General features: G+C 36.2%; 1 long non-coding RNA gene across 1 annotated transcript; it reads right to left on the bottom strand.

Moving 5' to 3' along the window:
- Window positions 1-15,647: 15,647 nt before the first annotated feature.
- On the bottom strand, window positions 15,648-18,041 carry LOC126695182 (uncharacterized). The gene is made up of 2 exons (XR_007645993.1): window positions 17,666-18,041; window positions 15,648-16,393 (listed from the first exon to the last, which is right to left on the bottom strand). It is a non-coding gene; the product is annotated as an uncharacterized LOC126695182 (long non-coding RNA).
- Window positions 18,042-18,389: the final 348 nt, after the last annotated feature.

The raw sequence follows: 18,389 nt of genomic DNA on the forward strand, positions 1-18,389 counted from the left end.
GGTTGCTTTTCCCTAGGGGTTAATCACAGATGCTGTACAAACAGGATAGATAGGACCTGGAGTAGAGCATGACATTTTGATGCAAACAAAAAGGGCAAACTTGCAAACAAAAACTCACTTTCCCCTTGACTTGTTTTGAAAACAATCTTATGAAGGATATCCTACCCTAGGCTAGGATGTTCACTTGGATTTGGCTCTACCTAGTCCTCATGGGCTTGACATAGTCTAGGTATGAGACACGGCTTAACTAGTAAGTTGGTCCTATTCTAAGGGTGGGACCTCGATCATCTAATCCTTCATTTCATAGAAGTTGTGGGATAGAGCGAATCAAAGGGGGGCTTTTCAGCATAATCCTATCCACCAATGGAACTAGGAAAAGCCTACAATTCAGCATCAAGTAACTATCTAAGGTATACGCATCCAACATTAGCCTTCAACGCTAAGCTCGGGTTCGACTTAATATGAGGGGTGATGTCATGCATTTTGAAATGAAAGGGGAAAGACTTTACAAACACAACAGATATAAGCATAGATAAAGGTGTAGCAGAAATTAAGTCTTACTACCCTAGGTTCGCACATGTGAAGGAAAGCTATAAAGCATGCTTCAGGAAAGCAGTAAAGCTTTACACATACAAAAATACCTCAAAGCTGGTTTTTGGAAAACCATTTGAAAACATTTTTGGAAAATATTTTGAGTTTTGAAAATAGTTTACTAGGATATAGTAAAAGCAATTTTCAAAAAGAAAGCCCCAGAGGCTAATGCCAATTTCAATGTTTTTGAAAGCCAATGTCCAAACATTAGGATCTTATCAAAAGCTCTAAAGGCTAAACTCTCTAAGTGTTCCCCAGCGGAGTTGCCAGTCTGTCGACACCTCACGGCTGCTTGACCACCCATTACGACGATGCTCGATGAGCCATCTCTGTGTGTGTGGAGAAGATATGTCGTACCTCGAGTGTGTGACTGGAATGAGTCGATTTTAAGGAAATTACCAAGAGTAAGTGAAGTCGCCACCAATCATTGGGCTTTTTCTAAGGTGTGATTGGTCACCTAACTCTATTTAATTTTATTACCAATCCTAGGTTAACGAAAAAGTTGTTTTTCCTAATCTAATATGGGTGAGCAAAAAATCTTGATTCTTGAGTTTGGAAGTCTAGTTTTATGTGGGGAAGGTGTTAGGCACTCCACAACGCTTGTCCATAGACAATCCTTTGTTTTGGTAAAATCATAATTTTCGAACATTGGCAAAATGAAAACAAGCTATTGGCATTAGCTTTCGGGGCTTTAAATGTGTTGGGCTTTGAGGTTTGGTTTTGGAATGGGTGTGGTCTTGATCGATGCTTACCAAGTATGTTTGAAGTCACTACCAAATTTCTACAACGAAAATCTGATAGCATTTTGCCTTATTTTCGTGGCAGAAACCCGGTAGCGCTTCGCCTCAGATGCATCATAGCACGCCACACGCTATTCTCACCAAGCTTTCAACATGAGAAAGGGGATGCCCCATATTTACAGCGAAAATCAGGCAGATTTTCGAGTTTGGTGCACTATGGTGCAATGGCAGGGTTTCGCGTCTATGTATATGACGCGTATCGACATGCTCGCACTGTGATGAGCCGAAGCCTTCCAAAGTGTTAGAACACCCTAATACGTGTCGCATACACAAGGAAACCAATGTCACTTGGTGACATGGATCAAGACAATCACACTGCAATGATCATGAACACAATTTAGCATGAATATGCACCTACGACAATCGCCTTGAGCACATACCCATACTACAAGGTCAAGAGCTCTCATGACTAGAGAGGGTCGCTCATGTAACCACAAGATTCCATCATACAAAGTGCACAATCACCCACACACATGTAGGAATATATATATATATATATATATATATATATATATATATATATATATATATAGACACATACACACACATAACATGCATCATGCATTATAGACCAAGAATGTATTTACCCCTTGTGATGAATTAACCAATTAATTAGTTGAGTTAATTAATTAATTCAATTTGGATGCAATAAGCATGGTAGCATAAACAAATCACCAAATAACTAAATGCAGTGGAAATTAAATTGACACGGTGATTTATTTACAAATGGGGAAAACCTACATGGCAAAAAACCCCACCAGGTGATTTTAAGGTCACCACTACCGAGAATTCACTATTATCACAACAAGCGGTTACAAGTAAAAGAATCCCAGTACCTTATACCAACCTACAGTTGAACCCTTACCCCAATACCCAATTTGACTTATTCAGTAGTGGTAATCTCTCCTTTTAATGCATGGCTCCCAATACGTGACTAACCAATTCAATGCATGGATCCCACCAACTTAGGACAGATGTTGGCTGCAAAGTTTTTCAGTTCATCAACACGATGAAGACCCTGAAACTCCTTGGTTACAAAACCCTAAAGTGTACAAACACAACAACTTCTTGAAGAGAAAAAGATGAACTAGGGCATATGTCTCCGGTTCACAATATGCTTATGAAAAACTTTTGCATTGAGTTACATTAACTGTGACGGCCCTTAACACAATCCTTATATATGTTTAGAGTTGTGAGAAAAGAAAGCCCAAACATCTATTCACGGATTAGAGTGAAATCAGCTCTGAAAAACTAATTTTTATAAACCTCGATAGATAGCTTATCTGTTGAGAAGCTGTCGAGCATCGAGCTTCAGTAGCCTTTTAAACCTCGATAGATACTAGCTGTCAAGTTAGTTGTCGAGCTTTAAAATCCAGCACTTCTTCACTTGTTTCTTGGACAGACTTGCATGGCTTTAACACTTGAACTTGAAACTTTGTTCCTTGAAGCATTAAACACATCCTAGATCTACCCAATTACAAGTAAAGTGTGTTTTGTCAAAGGATTAACTAATACTATACAGACATATGTTCCTAACATTGATTCACATATGTCCTAACAATGCACAATGCTATCACACAAGGCAGGAAAGTAAATCAGACATTGCCAACATTCCAAAGGTATGGCCCAGCAAAGTACAAGAAATGTAAAATAGACTTTGCCATACCCGGGGAACGCAGCCCAAGCAAATAGTAGAAAAATAAAAAGGGGTACATGAATGGGAACCCTAATACATGCTTTAGAGAAGAGGCTTAAAGAGAGGGAAAGAGAAGATTGATCTGGAAGGGTTAGGCCCCCCTAATCTACAGATCATTGCCCTTTGTGGGATTGCATCTATTTGCTTACATCCTTGCCCTTTTTGCTTGCACCTAGGAAGTCACACCCTTGCTCCAAGTATCCTCGCTCCATGTGTGTACATGCAAAGACAAAAGAAACAAGTTAGCAGACAAGCAAAGAAATAAATAAAGGAGATAGTGAGAGCATTCAAAGAACATACTACCAAAGAAAGCCAAACGAGGGCAAACAAAGCATGCTAAACGTACAAAAGAGCAAACAAACATGTTATCAAACAAAATGGGGTGTCCTAGGAAGACAAATCTAGATTTGGATCGAGTGTCCATAGCTCCATTGGATTGAAGTATGGATGACACACAGACTCATGCATGAACATGTAGGTGAGCGTGCAACATCGCACGAAGTGAAGAAAGGTGTAAAGCAAGCACACTAACACCACAGAGGTGTATCTCACAAGTGGTCACATCCAAACAAACTCTAGGAGGGACGGATGTAACCACTTAAGCATAAACCCATGGAATGCACAAAGCACAACAAAGCCTAGATCAAAAGAGGCTAACATGGAGATAAAGCATAGAAGCAAGCAAGCAAACAATGACATGCATAAAAGAAATGATCTAAACCCTTTAATATAGGCCTAGGTGTATGGATGTAGGCCTAGACTAGAGGATCTAGATCTACACCCCACCGGAAGGGCCAAAAAGCTAGAAAGAGAGATATCAAGGGATAAAAATTATTAGGTTCTAAATGTTTAGAACAATTGGCAAATCGTGAACACAAACTTATCTAGATATAGATCTTAGAGTCTATAGGTATTATTAGACAATGCTCAAGGTGATTCAAGTCAAGATTCAAGAACATACAAGCTGTAAGAAAAAGATTTCATAATCTATCTGGTTCGATCGATCGAAAGACAGGCTCGATCGATCGAAAGTCATATCTGCAGAATTTTAATTAAATCCAAATAGCAGTTCAAGCCCATTAAGAATTAGGATTTCTAATCTACTTCTCCCAGTATATAAAGGAAACCCTAAGCACGTTTTTATGTGGCTTTTCAGAGAGAAAAGAGTGTGTCTCTTTTGTATTTAGGTTTTTATTCCTAAAAAGCTCTCTTATGTCTTCTACCGGTGCTATTCCTTAAAGAATCTCAAGATCCAGTATTGTAGAAGTTGTTGCCTTCTCTAGTCATCAAAGGTGCTGATGATCTAAACCTTCAAGGGTGGTCTTGGAGTCACAAACAGGAGTGTTTCTGTTGCTAAACCTTTGAGTGGGATCTCAAAGTTACAAACGGGAGTGTTTGTATTTTGCAAAGGCCAAAGAAAGAAGGAGTCCGTGGATTCGGAGCTTACACGTGATCGTGTCAGTAAGTTCTACTGGTGGGTAGCAATAAGAAGTCGAGCGTGGGGGCTTGTAAGTCTTATTGTACGAACTTCGATTCTTTCAAGTGGATTTGCTTTTTACCTTGAGAATAGCTAGGTTAAATCCTCCCCAGGTTTTTTACCGGTTTGGTTTTCCTAGGTTATCATATCGTTGTGTTTTTATTTTCCGCTGCTATACATTGATATGATATATTTGTGTTAACCTAGATTTGTTAATTTGACTAAGTAATCACTTGGCTAATTACTTAGGTTAATCTGATTGTGGTTTTAAGGGGTCTAAAAACCAACAAGTGGTATCAGAGTGGGTTGCTCTTTTATTGTTGATCTTTTGATCACTGAGCTGATCCTTGACCCCTGTTGTCATGGATAATTTGAAGTGTCTTTCTGATTATGTTTTTGCTCATGCTTCTGTTGATTTTATTGATGCTTGTGAAACTCTTCGTAAGGAATTATTGAAATCTATGAAAATTGCTAAGAAATTCAAGGAAAAGTTAAAATTGGCTATTCTTGAAAAAGAGGAATTGATTGTTAGATTAGATGAATCTAATAAAAATAATGAATTTTTGAGAAATCAAATTTCCTCTCAAAATGAGAAGATGAAAAGCTTGGAACAAGAGTTAATTGAATCTAAAGTTAAAATTGAAAATTTGACTAGTACCAAGTCTGCTGTTGATAACAAAAGTGTTTCTGTTTCTCTTAAGCCTAAAATTGAGAAAGTTTATATCCCTCCTTTTAAGAGGAATAATAAAGAAAAGGCTTATTTTGCTAGGTTAGACAAAGGTAAAAGTTCTGATGTTGACGCTGAAGTTTCTAAACCTAAGTCTAAACCTACTGTTAGAAAACATAATAAATCTATTTTTGTGCCTACCTGTCACCTTTGTGGTATTGTTGGTCATATTAGACCAAATTGTTCTTTGTTGAGGCAAGAACCAAAGCCTGTGATCGGAAACCCCACTAAGAATACTAATGTTCCTAAATTTGTTCCTGTCTGCCATTTTTGTGGTGTTCATGGTCACATTCGTCCTAATTGTCATAAACTGAAATTTAAGTGTAAGGTTGAATTATTACTTGCTTTACCTTGAGGGTCTAATGTGTTTTGTGCAAGTGTTTCAGGTTACAAGTATATATGTTCCAAGTACATCACAGCTTCTCATCACTTTGAAAGGGAGAAACTTTAAACACTTTTAGTTTATATTGTTTAAGTTTATATTCAGTATTTTGTGCTTTGTACCCATGTGCTTATGTAAGCTTTTAGGGTTTATGTTCTGTAGGCTTTATGGACTGTACCATGTTTTATGCAGCCTTTTATATTTTGCTAAATCAGTACTGTTAACTAAATGTCATGCATTTTCTTGTTAAGTACTGTCACTCTTGTGCCCTTGTAGGATTGTTCCTAGATGCATATACTTAGTGTATTATGTATTGGTTGAGTGTTGGGCATACAAGTAACTTGCATTGTTCTTGTTAGTTTGCATGTTCAAGTGTTCATTCCAAGTGTAAATGAGCATTGTGATCACTACCTTGTAGTGATTGCTTGTTTGATCTAGCCATGGAGATTCATGTTCATATGATTCAAGAGCTGCACAGTTTCTAGATTTAGATGTGAGTGAGTTTTGCCATTGTTCCCAAACTCACGTTTAAGTCTAGAGTCTATTTTAGGGTATTTTGTCACGGAATAGCCAAAGGGAGAGATTGTAAGGTTGAATTTAATCAACCATTGTGTTGGCTTTATTCCGTGACAAATTTGCTTGTAATATAACTCTTAGAAACCTTGTATTTAGGTGGGAATCATGTAAAGGTAGTGTGTGAGAGAGTGTGAAGAAATGCTCAAGACTGTGCAGTGAAGCAGAGACTCGCAGCTTGATCTTGCGGTAAGCTCGCGGCTTGCAAGCCGCCAAAAGTTGCACACATGCAGAGCATGCAAGGGAGCTAAATAGTCATGCCAGCTAGAGCACTACAGGACAAAAATCCAGACTGGCCATTTAGCTAGCTCGCGACTTGAACTCGCGACTCAGTTAAGTCGCGAGGTCAAGTTGCCAGCCAACCCTGTTTTTGGAAAAACTGACTCTTTGCATTATTTTCTCACACCAGTATAAATACCCCTCATTCCCACAAAATATGAGTGGCCATTCAGAAAGAAAAACCCTTAGAGAGGTTTCTTAAAAACACCCACCCAATTAGAGAGAGCTACTCATTCTTAGAGAGAAATCTTTGTAGTCTCTTCTCATTCCCTCTCTCATTGTTATACCTATTGAGATGAGATTTTTATCCAAACACTACCCACACCCATTTAGAGTGTTGAATGTTTTTGGAACTTTGGGAAGCATTGGAAGATGCCAAGGATGGCGGATGCTATGGTCAAGTAGTGGAATCCGGTAAGCTAGAAAAGAAAAAGGTTCGGCGCAACCTCGTTGGAGCAAGAAGCTTGGAGGGCTTAGGTACATCGGGTAGATTAGGCTTGGAGGGTCTATTGCTGTTCATGAATCCCAACTACATTTTCTAGTGGATTATTGACCGCTTGGAGGGCGGCGGAGAGGTTTTACGCCGAGGGCTTCAATTTCCTCTTCGATAACACATCGTGTATTGTCTTTGTGTTTGCATCTTCCTTCCTCTTTATCTTTGCCTTTTTATTATCTGCTGTGGGTTGTGATTTTAATTTGGCTTAGATAGTTTTACCAATTCCATATTATAGCTTATGTTAATTTTCCGCACACTAGTTGTTTGACATAATGCTTGAATTGGTTAAGTTATAATTTGGGGGTCTAAACGTTCAAGGGTGTTTATACACATATTTGAACTTTCATTAAGTATTTTGTGTTTCAATCTAGGATTTGTGATGATATTTCTCTTGCCAAAAGTTCATATAAATTGTTTCATATTCTTTTGAAAAATTTGAGCTTGTTGGCTTGTGAAAGGAATTTGCAGGATTTCAGTCTCTTTCAGAAGATTGGTGTAATTCCTCAAATACACTCTGCTTCTCATGGATTTTCACCTACAAAGCCGAAGACTCGTTCTATATGGGTGAGAAAAAATTCTCTAAGGTGAGTGTTGCTGACTTGTCCCTGATTTAATTCTTTCAATTGTTTATGGACATGTCTTGTTTTTGTTTTTGGTTGTTTTATTTCTTTTAGAATGTTTTTTTTTATTTAATAAAAAAAATCCAAAAACATTGAAAATTTTTCAAAAAGACAAAAATATTTTATTTTGAGTCTTGTTTTATTTTTCTTGAGAATTACGCGAATTATGATATCTCTCTCTTGATTTAAAACATGCTTGACATTGTGGAGAAACTTGAATAGAATGTGTTATATATGTGCAAAGCTATTTTTTATTTTGTATAAGGTTATACTAGTTTGTACATGTACTCAAAGGTTAATTAAGAAATTGATATTTCTTGTTTGTGTACTCTCTATAGCTTAGTTAAGCACTGTCATGCATTGCATTGTATTTGCATTGTTCATTTAGCATAATGTGTGCTTTTTGTTTTTAGTCATAATTTTTTTTTTACCAAAAAGATTTTTGTGTTTTGTATTTCACATCTTGGATTTATAATCAAGGATTGGCCATATTATCTTTACATAACAAGTTTATGTACCTTGTTTAGCTTGGATGAGCTTCTTTTATTGCACTTTACTAGTTTGAGTTTTGTAGTGCATGTTGTGTGGGAAAGATGTTTATAGTTTTTGACCACTTTGTCTTGATCTTAAAGTCACATGTCTTTGACTGTCGGACTTGAACTTTTAGAGAAATGCATAAATAACCATCTCACCACTGTTTACTAACCAATCATGAACACCTTAGTGCATATCGTAAGATTTTGTGCTCGAGAAAGTGTAGCACATGCACAAAAAGAACGTAAAGTGTAGACTCAATTTAAATGTTAAAATTGGTGTGTACATTATTGAACTTAATATTAAATCAATCAAATAAAATTGGTGTGTACATTATACCAGATATTTTAATAAGTTTCTGCTCAAATAAAATTGGTGTGTATATTATGAGGCAAATCAAGAAACTTACATGATTGCAAGCTTATTTTCTAGGAGATGTGGGAGTTATATGATGTAACTGTTTAGGTGATAGTCTCTTTCAAATTCTATGTGATGAATTTTGTAGACTTTATGATTAATTGCTATTCACATATCACCTTACATGTCTCTCAAGCTTTTACTAGTTGCACACACTACACAAGTTACTCTTTGTTAAACTTGGTACATTATATTGTGTGTAATCTTGTTGTGGCCATCCAAGATTAAAGTTCATTGATTTTGATGCAAAATGTGCTTAATGTTTGAGTTTTTGAGGACAATTGGTTGAAAAACTTGTTTTTTGAAGATCTGGGTTGAATTCAAGTGTTTTTGAAAAACTTTTAACCTCATACTCATGCATTTTATTCATGAAATATTGTGATTTGAGGAGTTTATGCATTAAATTGCTCTATTTTTCAAAATTTTGATTTTTTTTTCAAGCATCATTTGTGTTTCGGATTCACATGCATTGCATTGTTTTTGTATCTATCTTGCAGTTTTGCAGTTATATCTCTCATTGTTTTCACACATAACATGCATACACTTTGCTAAATTGGGTACTCAACTTGATTTAAAAATTGATTGATTAATTTTTGAGTTATGTACTTTCTAGTGTATGCTATTTTTATGTGTGAATTGTAGAAAATTATTTTCTTAAGAGTTATGATGGATAATCAATGTGCAAATATTTTCTCTACTCATGCAACTGTTTATAGGTCACATAGTGCCATGTTTGCATTTTATTGAAAGAGAGAATATTTTTTCTTCATGTGTATCCTCAACTTATTTTTTAAAAAAAACTTGGTTTGTGTCTTTTTATTTATCCCCACCCCCTTTATTTTTCCCCAAAACTTGTTTTGTTTTTTCTATTTTTATAAGGGGAGAAATTTTTTTTAACCTTTGTGGTTCTTAGGGGGACTCGTTGCTCTTCATAGGGGGAGTTGTCTCTATTTTCTCTTACTCTGTTGCGTATGTTTTCTGTCTACCTTCTGATTAGGTAGACTTTGTCAATACATGACAAAAAGGGGGAGACATAGATGAACTGTTTGTTTTGTTTAGGGGGAGAATATAAAAAACTTTTTGTTGTATCTAACTTAGGGGGAGAGTTAGTTTATTTTTTTATATTCTGTTTCATATTATTGTTTATATGTCTTTCTTTCCACACATGCGGTGATGTGTTTGTTGAGTGTTTCAAGAAAGACAGGTGCATTCTGATCAAGACCTTCTATCTCTTCTTGCAACTTCTAGGTTAGGAGTCTTAGATTGGGATTTGTGATGTAATTAGGCATTTTATTGTATTGGGTTGTTCTTGTATTTGAACATTTCATTTTGTATGAAAGTTTTGTCACGAATTGCCAAAGGGGGAGTTTGTTAGGTTCTAAATGTTTAGAACAATTGGCAAATCGTGAACACAAACTTGTCTAGATATAGATCTTAGAGTCTATAGGTATTATTAGACAATGCTTAAGGTGATTCAAGTTAAGATTCAAGAACATACAAGCTGCAGGAAGAAGATTTCATAATTTGTCTAGTTCAATCGATCGAAAGACAGGCTCGATCGATCGAAAGTTGTATCTGCAGAATTTTAATTAAATCCAAACAGCAGTTCAAGCCCATTAAGGATTAGGGTTTCTAATCTACTTCTCTCAGTATATAAAGGAAACCCTAAGCACGTTTTTATGTGGCTTTCCAGAGAGAAAAGAGTGTGCCTCTTTTGTATTTAGATTTTTATTCCTAAAAAGCTCTCTTATGTCTTCTACTGGTGCTATTCCTTGAAGAATCTCAAGATCTGGTATTGTAGAAGTTGCTGCCTTCTCTAATCATCAAAGGTGCTGATAATCTAAACCTTCAAGGGTGGTCTTGGAGTCACAAACAGGAGTGTTTGTGTTGCTAAACCTTTGAGTGGGATCTCAAAGTCACAAATGGGAGTGTTTGTGTTTTGCAAAAGCCAAAGAAAAAAGGAGTCTGTGGATTCGGAGCTTGCACGTGGTCGTATCAGTAAGTTCTACTGGTAGGTAGCAATAAGAAGTCGAGCGTGGGGGCTTGTAAGTCTTATTGTATGAACTTCGATTCTTTTTAGTGGATTTGCTTTTTACCTTGAGGATAGCTAGGTTAAATCCTCCCTAGGTTTTTTACTAGTTTGGTTTTCTTGGGTTATCATATCGTTGTGTTTTTATTTTCCGCTGCTATATATTGATATGATATATTTGTGTTAACTTAGATTTGTTAATTTGACTAAGTAATCACTTGGCTAATTACCTAAGTTAATCTGATTGTGGTTTTAAGGGGTCTAAAAACTAACAAAAAGGGCTAAAGTAGCACATGGCATAGCAACCAACATAGATCTAAGCACACAAGCATGGTACAAAGCACATAGACACATTGATCTAAGCATATAAACATAGATCTAAGCACAAACATGGTAAAGAACACAATAGGCATGTCGATCTAAGCATAAACATGGCAAAGAACACATAGGCATGTGGATCTAAGAACAAATTTGAAAAGGAGCTTAAAAACATGTGGATCTAAGCACAAACATAAAAAAGAAGACATATCCTAGCCCAAGAAGACTAGGCCAACAACATCAAAGCGGTAAATCATGGCAAAAAGCAGGTAGACATGCTAGGAAAGCTATAAAACATGCTAGGAAGCTAAAACATGCTAGGACAAGAAAATACAGCATTTTATTAAGCAAGAGAAAGCTAGGAAGAGCAATAAAGAAAAGGGGCCTGGATTGTAGCTAAAAAGTTACATCCACACCCCTAAACCTCAAATCCAAGGTAAGGAATCAAGGAGATGAAGATTGGGTGCAAGAACACTACCTTGAAGATTGTAGAGAAAATGTGAGAATCTAAGGTGTTCTAAGGTGTTTTAATGTGTTTTATTGTGTTTGGGAGAGAAATAAGAGTGAGAAGACAGAGAGAATCTACCCAAAACTACCTAGAATTTTTTTTTTTTTTTTTTTTGAAAATGAGGGGTCTAGGGGTATTTATGTTGAAAAAGTGACCCTTCAACGGCCGACACACCTTGTAGGGCCGCCGGCCAGCTTGCTAACATCAGCAATTCTGGCCTTAATCCCGATTTGAATTCAAACGCATATTTAAAGGCCTTCTTAGAATCAGATTAAGCTGATCTTAATGTCCTTGGAAACCTCTAGATGTATAGTTTTCAGAACACTAAAGAAATTGAAAATCCAATGGTCGGATCAAAAGTTATGGCCTCGGGAAGTGTGCTAATGCACTTTTTAAGGTTTTTTGGATGTCTTAACCGTTTTAACTCTGATTTCGACCCATGAATAGTTGTTGGAAAGGGAATTTGATAATATTTTCCATGGTACTGGTCCCAACCCATTTGACAGTCGAATCAAAATTAGGATTTCTAGTGCCCCTAAAGTCAACCTCGGGTCAAACTTGGTGAAACTTAGTCAAAGTTAACGAAAATCATCGAGTAGCTTGGGTTTGAGGTAGAAATATGAAAAATGTTGTTTTGGGATGATTTTGACCTAAATTTGACTTTCGGTCAACCCTGGGTTGACCAGGTGCATTTTGGTCCATTTGGCTTGAAATGGCACTTCAGTTGCTCCAATGCCTGAACGGGTTGCTCCATGTCAATCTAGATGTTTCCGCGGCCCCATGGAGAACAAATAATATTTTTGGAATTTTTTAGGTCTGACGCGTAAATCGAGGTCGGACAAAATACGATGTCTATAGGTATGACAATATCTGTTTTACATTTCCTGTATCTTACTGGGCCATACCCTTGGAACATTGTTAATGTCTGTCTTACTTTCTTGCTCTATGTGATAGCATTGTGCATGATGCATGTATGTGTGTATATATATATGCCTGCGTGTGTGTGGGTGATCGTTCACTTTGTATAATGGACTTTTGTGGTTACGCGAGTGACCCTCGTTGATCAAGAGTGCTTTGGACCTTGTAGTATAGGTATGCGCTCAAGGCAATTGCTATAGGTGCATATTCAAGCTATATTGTGCATGATCATTGTAGTGTGATTGTCTTGATCCATGTTACCTAAGTGACATTGGTTTTCCCGTATATATGACACACATCAACATGCTTAATGCTTTAAAGGGCTTCGGCTTGTCACAGTACGAGCAAGTCGATACGCGTCATATACACAGACGCAAAACCTTGCGGGTGCACCACAGCACACCAAACGCGAAACTTTGCCAAATTTTCCTTGTAAAAATGGGGCATCCCCATTGCCATATTCTCATGGCGAAAGCTTGGTGAGAATAGTGTTTTGTGTGCTATGATGCACCTAAAGCAAATCACTGCCAGATCTCCGCCATGAAAATAAAGGCGAAATGCTACCAAATTTTCACTGTGGAAATTTAGCAATGATTCCAAACACACTTGGAAAGCATGAATCGAAACCCCACCCATTTCGAAACCAAACCTCAAAGCCCAATACGTTTAAAGCTCTGAAAGCTAATGCCAATAGCTTGTTTTCAAATGCCAATGTCCTTAAATTATGATTTTACCGAAACAAAAGATTGTCTACTGACAAACATTGTGGGGTACCTAACACCTTCCCTACACGTAACCAAACTTCTGAACCCAAGAATCAAGAGTTTTTTACCTATCCACGTTAAATTAGGAAAAATGACCTTTTTCTTAGCCTAGGATCGATAATAAAATCAAATAGAGTCAGGTGACCAATCACACCTTAGAAAGAACCCAATGATTGGTGGCAACTTCACTTACCCTTGGTAATTTCTTTAAAATCACTCAGATTCCAGTCACACACCCAAGGTACAACACACCTCCATACCATCATATAATTCTCGCACCAAGATATAGAGAGGTGCGCGAGCATCACCGCAATGGGTGGTCGAGCAGCCACAAGGCGTCAATAGACTAGCAACTTCAATAGGGATACTTAAAGAGTTTAGCCTTTATAGCTTTTGATAAAATCCCAATCTTTGGACATTGACTTTTAAAAACATTGAAATTGGCATTAGCCTCCGGGGCTTTCCTTTTTGAAAAATGCTTTTACTATATCCTAGTAAACTATTTTCAAAACTTAAAAATATTTTTCAAAAATGTTTTCAAATGGTTTTCCAAAAACTGCCTTTGAGGTATTTTTGTATGTGTGAAGCTTTCTTGCTTTCCTAAGCATGCTTTACAACTTTCCTTCACATGTGCGAACCTAGGGTAGTAAGATTTAATTTCTGCTACACCTTTATCTATGCATATATTTGTCGTGTTTGGAAAGTCTTTCACCTTTCATTTCAAAATGCATGACATCACCCCTCATTTTGAGTCGAACCGGGCTCAACGCTTTAAGGTTACCACCTGACGCGCAAACCGTAGATAGTTACTGGGCCTCGACTTATAGGCACTTTTGGGTCCACGGATAGACAAAAGTAGCTTAAAAGGCCCTTTTTGATTCGCTCTATCCCACAACTTCTATGAAGGGAAGGATTAGATGATCGAGGTCCCCCCTAAGAACAGGACCAACTTACTAGTTTAGCCGTGTCTAATATAGTTGGCCTAGACTATGTCAAACCCATGATGACTAGGGAAAGCCAAATCCAAGTGAACACCCCAGCCTAGGGTAGGATGTCCTTTATAGGATTGCTTTCAAAATGAGTCAAGGGGAAAGTGTCCAACTTCCATTTGTAGGTTTGCCTTTTTGCTTGTGTCAAAGAGTTGTGCTTTGCTCCAGGTTCTACCCATTCTATTTACATAGCATCTTTGATTAAACCCCTAGGGAAAAGCAACCCTGTTGCTTGCACATTAGATTATACCCAGTCCCTAAAGGTTTCCAACCCCACAAGGGCATGCATGCATACACTAATGCCTCCATCATGTAAATGTGCACAGATAAATTTGTAGCAAGTAGCCGGAACTCTGCACCAAGGAGGACATTGCCAAGAGTCCAAGATCTTCTCTGAGAAGGCAAGATCATCTAGAATGAAGCCTCTTCATTGTAAATTTAAATTTCCTTGTGTTGTAAACAACCCACTATTGGAGCCATTGTCTATAGCCCATGATCTGGGGGCATTGTAAAAAGTCAAACTTTGTAAAAGCATTATTTTTCCATGTAGTCAAAAGAGAAGGTGTCACGCCCTAAACCCGATACCTGGATTTGTGACTATGACCGGCATGCTAATATCAAGTTTAAACCTGATATTAACAAGAACCAACTTAACTTTTTCAAAAGCTTCTCTTTTTCATTTCATAATAATTTTCTTGTTTCTTTACTTCTTGATATCATTTTTCACTTGATAGTCAGAGCATCTACACTGTACTCAAAATATAACATAATCCACCAATCATTTAATTTCCACACTTTCACATAATACATCTCTTAATACTTTAAGGTACACAACTTTCTTTAGATCCTAAAATACACAATACTACAAAGCTAAACATCAAATTGCTAATTTAGGATCTATACATATAAAACTAAAACCAATTCCTTTCAAACTCAACTAAGGATCCTTTTGCTCCAAAATAAAACCTGCTAACTAAAAGAGTGGAAAGGGTGAGCTACACAGCTCAGTAAAGGTAAGATATATGAGAATTCAATAAAGATGCATGTAAATCAAATCATTTCATTTTATGAATATTCGAATAGGAGAACATCTTTTCATGCATAGTATTTTATACTATTCACAAGAATAACTTATACGCTCTTCATAGAAAATAATTGTTCTCCTTTTTCTTATCAGGTCAATATTACCAAAACCTTTCAAATTAAACTTCTTTCATTTCCTACAAAGTCGCCATATATATATTCTCATTACAAAATAATTATTTTAACTTGAATCAGATAATCGACAACTTTGTATTAAACTAGAAACATCTTGACTAATAAGAAAACTTTTCTTTATAAACTTCTCATAAAATACTATAACTTTCATGATCATAAAACTTAACCTTTCATAAAAACAGATATCTGATAACTTTTAAACATAAACTTGTACTTTCATCAGAAACTTTATCTTTATAGCACAATAGAACTTCAGAAACTTTTATTTTTAATGAACAACTTTTCTTTTTATCAGAAACTTCTTCTTGCCATGAGAGCTTTCACTTTTCACAATGCATTTAAACAAAATAATTCTCTCATGATTAATAACAAAACATAGCTGTTCATAACATATTGGTTAGTCCATATCTGATAAGCTATACAGAGAAGGCCTCATCACATTTGGGTGACCCTGTGTGCATGATATTGTCCTCTTTGAGAGGCCTGATGGCACATCTCCTCAAGGTTTTATTCCTCCCTGCCATCCGTACACATTGGGGAGAAGGCCTTATTCAGATTAGAGTTGCGGGCAACCCCATTTCCTCTACTTTAAATGGCCTAGAGTTACGGGCAGTCCCATTTCCTCTACTTTAAATGGCCAAACATATAACATTTTTCCATGGAAAGTCAGTAATTAACCCCTACTAGCCGAGTTCAGATTACCTGAGGACATAACCCGAAAACATTTCATACTTTACATCATACTGAAATTTCTTGTTTTGCATGACATTTCATGATAATAGCATTTCCATTCTTTTCTTTAAACATCATGTTCGCGGAATCAATAATAACATCAATATGCTGAAATCATATACATAAGGTTTCGAAAGCTCACGAACATATCTTTGTCAGAATAATGATTACATGCCATATCTCTAATAAAAAACATTTTAATGCATAATATACTTTAAAATAACCTCATGACTTACCAAATGCCCATATAACTTATCCCTTACCTGAAAGCAGAGGAACCGAGAGCCTAAAGTCGAAGGAGCTTAGACTTGGATACTGGTAACACCTAAACCATAAATCAAAGCTTATTACTATCCATAATTCCTTATCATAAACTTCACATTCGTCTCAAAGCCTATTTCTTAGAATCAAGGAAATCCTAATCTCACCTCAACGAGGTTCCCACAAATAAAATACATTCCTCAACAACAAGTACAAAATCCTAGAGAAACCAACATTCTTATATTAATCCCATATCTCTAGAAGAGCTAGCTTTATTTCAAAAGATGCTTTGAGATTAGGGCAATAATGCATGCATAAATATAAAATCTTTTAAGCATGTTCGTGTAACTATATACATTCATATGGTAGCATACAACACGTCGGGCAAAACAGCTTCATAAATACAACCGTTGCATGGTTTAGAACCCCTTCCTTTGAGTACTAAACCTCATAACAAGTTACACAAAAAATTAATCTACGATTGAGACATACCAAAAGGTAAGCATATTAAATTATAGCTCAAAACATTCACCCTAACTTGAGAATTAAATCCACAAAGTTAGGCATGTCCCTTACTGTTCACTGTTCTATTCCAGCAGCATATGCCCCATTTGTAAAATACAAACGGGCTGTCAACACACATCCAATTGTCACAAAATTTTACAGAACCACTCCCCTGTATGTCCAGTATATACCATAAAATTTTCGGAGTCAAAGCATAAACCCATGATTTACTAAAAATCACGCAAGACAGCATACTCAAATCTGTCCTGTCAGAAATTCATGCAACTTATAAATCAAACCATTATTTTTATGTTCATCCAAATTCTGTGAGACTAATTCCATAACAACCATGTGTGTCTTAGAGTTCATAAGAACTACTCCTAGCATCCTAATTCATAGAATATGATTTAATACATATTTTATCATGCATAAACACAGAATCTGTCACAGTGACAGCTTTGCAACGTTTTCTTCTAAATTCACAAACAATTATCAAACGATGGTATTCTCATATGGGGATTTTTATACACTCATTAGACATGTTAGAAAACACTTATATACAGTCATTTAACCATTAGAGCAAAATACACAACCAAAAATCCCAGCAGCAGCATCAAAATACTCATCCTAACTTTTTCTTACTTCCTCAATCCTATAAAATCTTTAATTAGTAAAAACCCTAACCTACCTTCAACAAATCACCAACACAACTTCAAAGCTTCTTAAAACAGCATATATATATATATATATATATATAGACTTACAAATATCATTACTAAAATTATTTAAAGGAAAACATGGGTTCTAAGAGGAGAGTAGTTAGAGCCCTTACCAAGTTTATGTTTCTTGAGGGGAAAAATAGACATAGAACCACTCATGAAAGAATGGTAGAGAGCTTGAGAGAGTTTTCTGGTTCCTTAGAGAGAATATGAAGAAGAATTGAGTTTTCTTTTGGTGTGTGAACCCGTGGACTTGAGGGTAGACTCAAGAGAGCTTCCAAGCACTTTCCTTAAGACAAAAGAGAGAAAAGTGAAGTGAGAATTTTCTGATTTAATTGGACCCGTGGGAAAAGAGAGGGGGAGCTTCTTGAGTCTTCTTTCTTTGAGAAAGTCAAAGAAGAGATAAAGGTGCAACCAATAAGAACAAAGAAGGAAGAAAACAAAGAAGTAAAGCAAGAATGACCAAGGGAATTTCTGGTGCAGCCAAGAAGTCCAGCAAAAAATATCTTGGGTCATTCACGTGTATTGCTAGGAAAGAAAGGATAACTTACCTTTTCAACTTTTAGTATTTATACCTTTCACCCTCCCATAGTTCTATATTCTAGAAAGGCCCAAATAACAAAATAACTTTGCATATAAACCCTTACCTTTATACACTTGATTAAACACCAACAATTATATATTTAATAACTTAAACCGCTTAATATAATTTTGTACATACTTAGTATATATTTAAAATACCGATAGCAATTCAGTTATGTATAATCTTTAAAATTCTTATTCAATGGTATTATAAAATAATATGTTTATTAAATACTCTTATATTAATTTTAGAAA

Source organism: Quercus robur, chromosome 8 (assembly GCF_932294415.1).
Source record: "Quercus robur chromosome 8, dhQueRobu3.1, whole genome shotgun sequence".
NCBI classification, from domain to species: domain Eukaryota; kingdom Viridiplantae; phylum Streptophyta; class Magnoliopsida; order Fagales; family Fagaceae; genus Quercus; species Quercus robur.